The following is an 11016-nucleotide window of genomic DNA, read 5'->3' on the forward strand; positions in this document are numbered from 1 at the left end:
TCCCTGGAGAAGGAAACGGCAACTCTCTCCAGTATTCTTGCCTGAAAAATTCCATGGACAGAGGAGCTTGGTGGGCTACAATCCATGGAGTCACAAAGAGTCAGATACAACTGAGCAATTGAGTTTATTAATCAACAAAATTTGGAATTTCAGCAAAATCATGATTAAAGGTAACTCTAATGTCCTCCTACTGAGAGGAGGAAACAAATACAGACTAAAGGGCAAGAGATACTTACATATAAAAATAGAGCTACTTTTGAATAGATGCACTGAAATACTATCTAGATACTTGTATTTCAGAATTATGCAGAGAAGAAGAATACTCCTTAAATTTATAACATATAATTCAGTGAAATAATAGAGAACCAGGAATGCAAATTCTGAAGAGAACATGATCTAAGTGTGAAGGGTTTCTCAGGTAATACCTTTTTTGTTTGATTTAGTTGAAAAATATAGGCATTGTGTTATATATTTTCACTATCATCATTAAAAATTGTGTTATTATTCCTGTTTTTGTTGTCTAGTCACTCAGTCATGTCCAATTCTTTTGCAAACCTATAGACTGCAGTCCACCAGGCTGCTCTGTTCATGGGATTTTTTAGGCAAGAATACTGGAGTGGTTATCATTTCCTTCACCAGTTATTATTTTTAAAATGCTTTTAACAACTGAATACCAAAGATCTAACAAAGTAAATCACACAATTAAGTTTGGGATCATAGAGTGGATAGTTTGGAGAATACATCTGTATCATATTTTTTTTGTTGTTTGGGGGAATTATTCCTTTTATTAGTAGTAGTATCCTTTCTTTAACTCTTTCAATGTTGTTCACTAAGCTATTTTTATGATTTGGACATTGCTATGTCAGTTTCTTGATGTTGATATTTGTCAAAACATTTTTTTTTCTTATCCAATTTATCTATTTCTAAGTAATTCTGGGAATAGCACACTGATGGATTTACTAATTCTGAGAGTCTCTATCTTTTAGAAGATTAAGTTTGATGTTCATTGTATGATTGCTAATATGTTTGTTCTTGTGTCTGCATACTATTTTGTGTTTTTAATCTATCATCCCTTTCCTTTGCTTGTTTTTTCTTATTTCTTTTTCCTGTCTCTTTAACCGATTAGTTCTCCCTTTCCTATCCACATATTTGCATATTATGTATTCCTTTCCTTCCTTCAGTTTTTCTTCCTTTCTTTTTCTTTTACTGTTGACCATTAAAATTTTTAACATTTGTACATATATTTATATTTTCTTAAAGTTCAAAGTTAATTGGCATCTCTCTCCCCTTCTGAAGACAATAATCTTAGCATATTTCACTTTTCTTCAAGCTTTTCTCCAACTGCTACATACTGTTTACTTAAAATTTTTATTAAAAATAAAAATATGATTTTTTTGTTTATAGACAGCAATCATTTTAATTTTTCATTATGGTTTTCTGATTCTTTGCCCATTTTTAATTCTTGTACACCCCTATATATTCAATTAGTTGAAAAATAGACCTTCAATGTTTTCCTAATGATGGTCATTGTCTTAGAGGTATAAGTTTGCTTTAAAATACATTCATATATTATAGGTTGGTTGTAGAACTATGGTACAGTTACTTTCATTTTTTTTTTCAGAAATCTATTTTCTTCGGCATCTTTTTCTTTTTTTTTTTTTATTTTGGCCACACCTCGAGGCATGCAGGATTTTAGTTCCCTGACCAGGGATGGAATCCATGCCCTTTTCAATGGAAACGCAGTCTTAACCTCTGGACCACCAGGGCAGTCTTTTGAGGCATCTATTTTTACTAAGAAAAAGCTATAGAATTAATCTGATTTTTATTTTTCTTTGGCAGGGTTTTCTCTTTATCTTAATATTCTGCAATCTTGCTATCATATGTCTAGAAGTTAATTTTTAAAGTATATTTACCAGTTTGACATGGTGGAATCTATCAGTCTGAGGACTCTAATCTTTTTTCTTCTTTCTCCTTCTATTTTTATTGAGATATAATTTACATACAGTACTGTGTAAGTTTAAGGTGCACTTCATAATAACTTGATAAACATACATCATGAAATGATTTAGTAAACACCAGTCGTCTCATATAGATATAACCCCTTGTCCTTAGTTCTGAGTTCTGGGCATCTTCTCTTGTCATGTTGCTTTGGGCCCATTTCTCTGTGCCTCCTTTTGTAGCTCCTGTCCCTCAGCTTCAACTGCCTGAACCAAACATATTTCTGTTGGATTTTGTTTTGTTTTGCCATTTTTTGATGGTAATATCTCTGTTTCTGGACCACATATTTCCCTTCCTTGTTTTTAGGTGTTTCCATGTGCTTTTCAATTTGTAAAATCTAGTTTAGCAAGCTGTCCTATTTTTAGCTGAAAATGGGAGTTTTAGCATTGGTTTCATTCACCATCCTGACCTGGAAGTCACCAGAACTTATTAAAAAGAGACAAAATAAATAACATACCGTGGGTACATGAAAATACAGTATGCTAAACATATGCATCTGCTTACTTAACCCCAATCAATATTGCTTTCTCTGCCATAAATTAAGAAGACTAAATTTTAGCTGAGTCACTCTAGCAATTATGATTGAGTTATAAGAGCATAATTTCATAGCCTCCATTATCTACTCTTAACTGAAGAAAAAGACAACTTCTTCCTTCTGTTGTAGCCACGCATTCTGGGAAACAAACTCACTCAGAAGGACAATGCAGATAGTGGAGTGCAGTTTGTTACATCGGCGGGCCCAAGGCAGAGTCTCCTCTTAGCCAAGGACCCCAACCAGCATTTGTGAAAATCTTTTATACCCCATGTGTACGTGTCCGAACCCACCACCCCAAATTCCTTGAGAGTTACATGAACTAAGGAAGGGTAAATACAATCCCAATAACCCCATCACTCATTTGCCATGTGCTCAGACAGTTAAACAATTAGCCAATTATCAATAAGCATGAGGTTACACTCCAATAGGTAAAGAAAAATTTATGGTCTATCTGGAGGAAGGGGTGATTAGTCTATGTGTTCTCTTAGGCGATGAGTAACCTGGATATGATCTTCAAGATTCCCCTGTCCGGGAGGAGACTTATCCTTCTGTTGTCGTTTCCATAGACACTAAACACAGAGTTCAGAGTTCACTGGAGAGGCGGCCGAGCATGATCAGTATGGACAGGCCTGAGATGGAGTCCAGGCCCTATGAATTCCTTCTTCATTTCTAATTCTCTAAGCAAATAGTTGCCATGACTCAAACCCTATTTCCCCTGCAATTCATATTCCTTCTAGATCTTCAAGGAAGAGGAGACCATCATCCCAGATAATTGGTCAATGAAGCCATGCAGTTCTGCAGAAAAGAAACACAGAGCAAGAAATGGCCTCTGATGCAGCAGAAAGTGAGAAATGGGAAAGGTATATAGAACAGAGGAAGAAAATATTTGCCATTTTATAAGTCATAGTCAGAAGAAAGACTTTTGAATTATTACATTTGGATCCTTCCAGGTAGGCTGGTAATAGCAGTAACTGTTCCCATGACAACCTACAGATGATGTTAAAGTTCTCCAAATCACGAGGCACTTATATTGTCAATAACAAAGCCTAAAGAGAGCAACTTTCAGTTTTTTGCTTACTTTTAAATATTTAGCATTATTCTGACATTATGCCATGAGCACATGCTCCCAAATGATTATGCTCCACAGTTTTCTAAAGTAGGCTTAAATAAATGAACTCCATAGAAACTAAGATGTTCAGATACAAAGATCAAAGATGACCAGCCTGAATTCCAGAGAAGGGTCAGTGACAGACCACATATGCATGAATATATTGACTCTATGGCTCATAGCACTTAAATCTTCCCCATCCCCAGACCCCAAGATAACAGTTCTCACACACACACACACACACACACACACACACACACACACATATGATCCTTGAAGTCAGTAAAGCCAAATCTCTAAATACCATCTTTCTTGGCAGAAGAAAATGCATCATTTGTTATCTGATTTTTTCTTCAGATTATCTTCCAAGTGATAATTAAATTAATGTCCCAGACTGCACTGAATGAGGTACACATATAAAATTCTAGAAAAATTTCAGAAAGATAATTCTCTTTTTTTTTTTCTCTTATTTTCTTTTTTTTTTTTCCATTTATTTTTATTAGTTGGAGGCTAATTACTTTACAACATTGCAGTGGTTTTTGTCATACATTGAAATGAATTATCCATGGATTTACATGTATTCCCCATCCCGGTCCACTCTCCCACCTCCCTCTCCACCCCATCCCTCTGGGTCTTCCCAGTGCACCAGGCCCGAGCACTTGTCTCATGCACCCAACCTGGGCTGGTGATCTGTTTCACCCTAGATAATATACATGTCTCAATGCTGTTCTCTTGAAACATCCCACCCTCGCCTTCTCCCAGAGTCCACAAGTCTGTTCTGTACATCTGAGTCTCTTTTTCTGTTTTGCATATAGGGTTATCGTTACCATCTTTCTAAATTCCATATATATGTTTTAGTATACTGTAATGGTCTTTATCAGAAAGATAATTCTTGTTAGGGTTGGGGAAGCCATGGAATGAAATATAAAATGGAAGAAGCTATTTTAGGCTAATGTCTACACAGATGAGACATTAAAGATCAGAGAGTTTAAACAACTTATTTAAGGTCACACATTTTGTGGGCAGAGTCAAGAAGAGAGAACTTGTTTTCTTAACTTCCAGAACAGGTCTTTTTCTATTGTATCACACTGAATATGATTATTTCCTCCCTTAACACAACTGACAGAGTCTGACAGATTGCTAGGCAGGTGGGAGTCAGTAATTTGCTGTGGTGGTCATCCCTTTCCTGTTATTTTCATAAGTGGAACAGAAAATCTAACTTTTGTTGTGCTAAAAACAGCATGCATGCATGCATGCTAAGTCATTTCAGTCGTGTCCGACTCTTTGTTACCCCATGGACTATAGACCGCCAGACTCCTATGTCCATGACATTCTCCAAGCAAGAATACTGGAGTGGGTTGCCATGCACTATAAATGAACTTTCAATTAACATTCTACACAAGTCTGATTTCTCTGTGGCAAGTAATTGTGTATCTTAAAATTCAGACTGTTAGGGAAATAGAGAATCAGATATTACAGTGAATTTGAACGCTGTTTCTGCTAGTGCAGAGAGAAAATCCATGATCACTGCTAAAATTACCACCTCCGTGTGACCTCCCACGGTAGCAGAGCCATCAGCCCCACTTGGGGGTGCTTGTTTGGCTGCAGCAGCTCAGCCTTGCCGTAGTCCAAGCCTTTGGTCTGGCTCAGTTCCTAGCGACGTTTCCTGAGAGCAAATATTCTATCTTTTGAAGACTATCAATGGTTAAAAGACACATAGCCCATCAGAGGCATTTACCCTCTCAGCCACAATTGTTTTTCCCACTGCTCATTTTCAATAAACATTTTAAAGAAACAGACTTAACTTTTACCTTCCACTGGGATCACCTGATGAGTCATAGCACGTTGAGAAAGGAAAGATGTCAAGAATGTTTAATCAGCAGTGATTTAAACAAGGGACATATTTGAGGAAATTAACAAAATCAGCATGCACATGGCTCCAGGGTGATTTTTCTTGCTGGTAAGACTAAATGAAAATCAGAACCCAAAGCAGTAGAAGGCTTTCAGGTCCAATTCATGCTGCCAGAGTTAAAAGACTGCCAGGATGGAAGACTGAATCACTCCCTATGCCAGTTACAGCTGTGTTTTTCATATTTATAATGAATTTCTTGATTCCAATGTTAAAAAAAATTCACTCATCTTCCAAAGTTTTATTCTTATCTCACACCCTCCATCCCTTCCTTTCCCCCATGCCCACTCCATTCCTGGGAATTGATTGCAGAGCAGTTAAAGGCATTTAGTATAACATCAGTTCAGAATGTCCTGATTTAGCTTGATGTAAACATCCCGAGGTAAAATATTCAGAAGGAGGGCTGAATCAATGACTGGTGATTCTTCTTTTTAGTGAAGCCATCAAAGACAAGTGGGCCAGAGAAAGTGCTTGAAACTAGTAAGATAGAACGTATTTGGGAAAAACTATAAACTGTAAGTTTAAAAAAAAAATCAATGGTAAAAGTGCAGGATGTGGAACTGATTTAACAACCATCCATGGAAGAAAAGCTGTGAGATTTTATTGACTGAAAGTTCAGTAGGAGCCAGAGACGTGGTGTGGCAAACGTTTGTTGCATTCTGAGAAGCATGGTGTCCAAGACTAGCCTGGGAAAGAGTTAATTTCACCTTGCAGTAGTTCTATGCTACCTGGATCATCATCTAGAGTTCTGGTAGCCAGATTTTCAAGGAATGTTTCTGGCTGGTCACTTCCAAAATGTTTTTGGTTACTTCCATGTGACGTTTAATTTTCAAAATGTGTGCCTCTGTTCTGAACCTATCTACTGAGAATTAGTAGCTCTTAAAACTTAGGGGGAAAAGGTCAAATAACATATGAAGAAGAATCAAGTGACAAAGAGTGGGCCTATGAATACCCAGTCGCAAATTAGAGATGGATTATTGCCTCACAGACAAATGCTTTCTTCAAGTAACATTAAGTAAGATTCCGATGAAGATGAAATTAATCTTTATTGTTCTGCTTAGGACTTCAGAGCTCATGGATGCAAAATAAGCAATATGTTTGCTTATTATAATGGAAACCAAATGGGAATATCAAAGCACTATTTCACAGATGCAGAACCTATTAACTAGAAACCTGATCTCTTTCAGTATGTGTGGGAATTACAACCATGTTTGTATTGTGCTAAATAAATTGTAATATCCAGATGTTTATACAAACCACTGTACTTGTCCTATTAAAAGGTGATAAGTTTGATTAATTATTGCTAGACCTGAATTTAGCTTGGGAGAGAGGGTAAGATATCCCATAGCAGTGGTTAAGAGTTATTTTCTTCAAGTATGTCTATTGCTTGCTTTGTATGATCCAGGTCCTTCAGAAAGAAAACAGAGGACAAGCTAAGTTGTCTTGGCAGCATCAGGAAAGTGATTCAGGTTTATAGCACCATCTTTTGAGCAGGTGTAGAAGGACAAGCTGACCTGGTCACTACCAGTGGCAGTACAGACAACTCACACAGACCATAGCAAACAAAGGGGCAGTTGTTAATGGTGCACGATTATCCCCCTAAGGCTCAGCACAAAGGGAGCAGGCAAATTCACCAGTCTCCCAGTCTCTCATAGAGAAGGGTCCATCTGCACACTTGGAAAGCTGCAGCCTGAGGCTCAGGCTTGTACTCTATCTTAACATCGAGAGGCTGCCTGCAGTCCTCCCTGGAGACCTGGGAAATGTGGAGGAACCAGGAGGGCATTATGCTAAGTGAAATGAATCAGATAGCAAAAGACAAATACTGAATGGTAGCATTTCTATGCAGTATCTAAAAAAATGGAACTGAAAGAAACAGCGACTAAAAAAGTGGTTGCCAAGAGCTGGGGGTAGGGTTGGATGAAATATCGAGAGATTGGTAAAAGGTACAAACTCAGTTATAAGGTGAATAAGGACTGAAGATCTAACATATAATATGGTGACGATAGTTGATACTACTGTTATTGTACAACTTAAATTTACTGAGAGTAGAATTTAAATGTTCTCACCTAAAAGAGGGGTAAATATATGATGTAGTGGGTGTGGTGATTAACTTGATGCAGGTAATACTTTCCCAGTGTATACATATATATAATTATCACATTACCACAATCAAGCTGAAAAAGAAAATAAATAGATTTTATCTGGATCCAGAACCAGCGATATAAATAAACTCAGTAAATAGCCTTCTACAGAGAAAACTTCTACCGTAGTTAACATGATTAAATCACAGGGAAACTTACTGACCCTCTTCTCTTAAAACTGACCTTTTCTGAGGTGAACTGCTCAATTTAGGAAGGGGAGAAGTTGCTTTGAAACTGCATATTTTTTCCTTCTTCCAGTTTTATTGAGATATAATTGACACTGCACTGTAAAAGTTTAAGGTATACTGTATTATGATATGATTTATATACATCATGAAGTATTATAGTAAGTTTCAGTTCAGTTCAGTTCAGTTGCTCAGTTGTGTCCGACTCTTTGTGACCCCTTGAATTGCAGCACACCAGGCCTCCCTGTCCATCACTAACTCCCGGAGTTTGCTCAAATTCATGTCCATCAAGTTGGTGATGCCATCCAGCCATCTCACCCTCTGTCGTCCCCTTCTCCTCTAGTGAACACCCATCATTTCATATAAATACCAAATTAAAGAAATAGAGGAAAACTTTCCTTGTGATAAGAACTCTGGATTTACTCTCTTAACAGCTTTCATATATAATATACAGCAGTGTCACATTTATCATGTTATATGTTACATCCCTTCCATCATTCTTTTTTAAAAGTTAATTTATTGTGCTGGGCTAGGTCGTAGCTGTGGCATTCAGGATCTTTGAGCATTAGTTGTGGTATGTAGACCCTTAGTTGTGGCCTTCCATCCTTCTTAAATGCCACTCTGTATAACTTAATTAAAGGTGGGGAGAGTGGACTCACAGGCTGAAGATATGAGTGAATGTCACATTTGGAAAATTTCAAATGGTTTGGAATGGTGGTGATGAGAAAGTAAGTGACAAGGGAAGAGGCCAAACTGGAAAGGGGCTGCCATAAAGAGCTTGCTGGCCTCACCGAGGAAAATGCATTTCTGAGGGTTAGGAAGATTAATTTGTGTGGTTCAGCAGCTGTGTCTTAAATCAGATATACAATTTAGAAAGACCATTTTCACTATGATATGGAGAATGGGGCACTTCTGGGCAAGCCAGCATCTTGTAAGGAGACCAGGAGAGAATAGGAAGTTATTTCAATAATTCAGCAAGAATTTGGTGGATGTTGACCAAGTTGGTGGTAGGGATGACACAAAGAAGTGAAGAGAATCAAGGAGATCTTTGAGAGGCAGAACTCGTAGGAGCTGGAGTCTAGTTTGGTTTTGGGACGAGAGAGATAGGGTTAAGGATGACTCCCTGTCTTGGACAGTGATGTAGATGGAGGAGTCTTCTTGGAGAGGAGACTACAGGAAGAGAGATCAAGTCTTCGGAGGGGAAGACAAAGATATTAGGTTCATTTTAGAGATGCTGGGTTGAAGTGCCTGTGGGACATGTAAGTGGAGATGTGTGATAGCACTTTAATGCATGTACCTGGAGGTCTGAAGGGAGAATGTGCTGGAGCTCTGGACATGGAGTTATTGGTATATATGAATGTTAGTTGGAGTCAGTGGAGCAGATGAAGTAATATTGGATGCATCTGTAGAATGAAGTGAGAAGCAAGTTGATCCCTGAAGAACATCAGCTTCAAAAATGTTGTCAGAAGAAAGGAACCCATGAAGGAATACGAGCAGGTGCAGCTTGAGGTAGGAGAACTAGCTGAGTACAGTTTCACAGAAACCAAGGACATTTCAGAAAGGACGATGTGGTAACTGCTGATAATCACATCTGAGAGGTCAGGTAAGATAAGGGCTCAAAGAAGCGCACTGTATTTAGCAATGATTAAAATAGCAATGAGCTGGTCCTCAAGTTTCTTACAACTTACATGGGATTGGCAGGGAACTGGCATAGCAGATACATGGGAAGGCACGATAAAAGCGTGAAAATATGCAAATTATGCTGTAAGCATATATAAACATAAGAGCTTAAAAGGTCTGAATCACGTTCCATATAATTAACATAGAAAGGCTTAAAAATAGAATTTAAGTGAAGTTTTACAAGAGAGAGAAATTTGGCTTGATAAGGAACTTCCCATAAGAGAAACAGAAAATTGATTGCATTTCTATGAACTTTTGTTGGAGTGCTGTGAATTCTCTTCTCCTGTTTCCTGTGTTCCAGGTAACTTTCCAAACTGTGGCTGTTTTACAGTAGCAATATATCATATTTGTGACACTTGGATTCATTGACACATAGTATGTAAAAGTTTTCTCCCTATGGTCACTGTTGGTTTCATTTCATATATTGTTTCCAAGCTTAAGTTTTTTCCTTTTTTTCCCCACAGGAAAGAGTAAAGAAAAAAGATTTACTGAGCTAGAGGGCTAAGTCTCAGGATGGCAAGTGAAAAAGTTGAGCCTTAGAGGGGTTCAGGAACTTGCTACAATGAAGCTGAATTCCTTCTAACAGATGTTATTCTGCTGCCTCTTCCTTTTGTCATTCTTCATATTTTGCAAAGCTGTCACTAAAATAATGGCAGGATTCCCTTTCTTTCCTCCTAATAGGTTTCTGATAATATTTCTTCATTCAAATGCTGTCTTATATGCCTAGATTAAAAATCTTTGCAGGTACATACTGCTCTGAAAGAAAATGAAATGCAGAGCTCTTTGCCTGATGACACTCCAAGCAATTAGGATAATTATAATTATTACCTCCACCATCATCACTGTTACTATCTCACTGGCAGTTTACTCAGACACCAATAAAACATTTAAAAAGACTTTACAAGGTGGTTCAAAAATCAAAAGTGATTTAAGGTACTTTCAGTTAATGTGCTATAATCTCAGTGGTCCAAGAAGGCATGTTTATTTCTCAGATATCATCCCCTCGCCCACATGTATATTTGCTGATGTTTACATTTCTATGAACTTTCATGTTTAAGATTTTATTAACAGGAAATAAAGACTTTCATTTCACAAGACAGATGAGACTTAAAGACATGTCTTTTGGAAAAGGGAAACTGGATGAATAGAATGGATTTTGAGATGTAAATTACTATTTTAATTAGATCTGAATGGTAGAGAATAGAGAACAGAAGTCACTTCATGGCTGAAGTGTCAGAAATTAGAGGATGCCCTGAAGGGGAAGCGGGGAACAGGCTGAGATGCCCAAAATTTGCAGCATCATGTTGTAGCTTACAAGCATCCTTTAGAAGGCTAACATGCCTTTAGCTCATTCTCTTTATATTTTGTTAAGAAAAAAAAATTGCAAAATGTTTCTTTTAAATTTTAAATAGATATTGCTTTCTTTAGAAGCGTGTCTCTGCCTTCTACCTCTAGATTTA

General features: G+C 37.4%; 1 long non-coding RNA gene across 3 annotated transcripts in view; it reads left to right on the forward strand.

Annotated features, from left to right (window-relative positions):
- LOC139030862 (uncharacterized) overlaps window positions 1–10143 on the forward strand; it is a 55163-nt gene extending 45020 nt beyond the window's left edge. Inside the window, exons 2-4 of one of the 3 annotated variants that reach the window (XR_011483298.1) lie at window positions 3271–3393; window positions 9858–9931; window positions 10021–10143. This is a non-coding gene — a long non-coding RNA (uncharacterized lncRNA). Of the gene's footprint in view, window positions 1–3270; window positions 3484–9857; window positions 9932–10020 lie in introns of all 3 variants that reach the window. The other 2 variants (XR_011483299.1, XR_011483300.1) reach the window with 2 other exon arrangements.
- Window positions 10144–11016: the final 873 nt, after the last annotated feature.

Source organism: Odocoileus virginianus, chromosome 24 (genome assembly GCF_023699985.2).
Source record: "Odocoileus virginianus isolate 20LAN1187 ecotype Illinois chromosome 24, Ovbor_1.2, whole genome shotgun sequence".
Classification (NCBI taxonomy): Eukaryota; Metazoa; Chordata; class Mammalia; order Artiodactyla; family Cervidae; genus Odocoileus; species Odocoileus virginianus.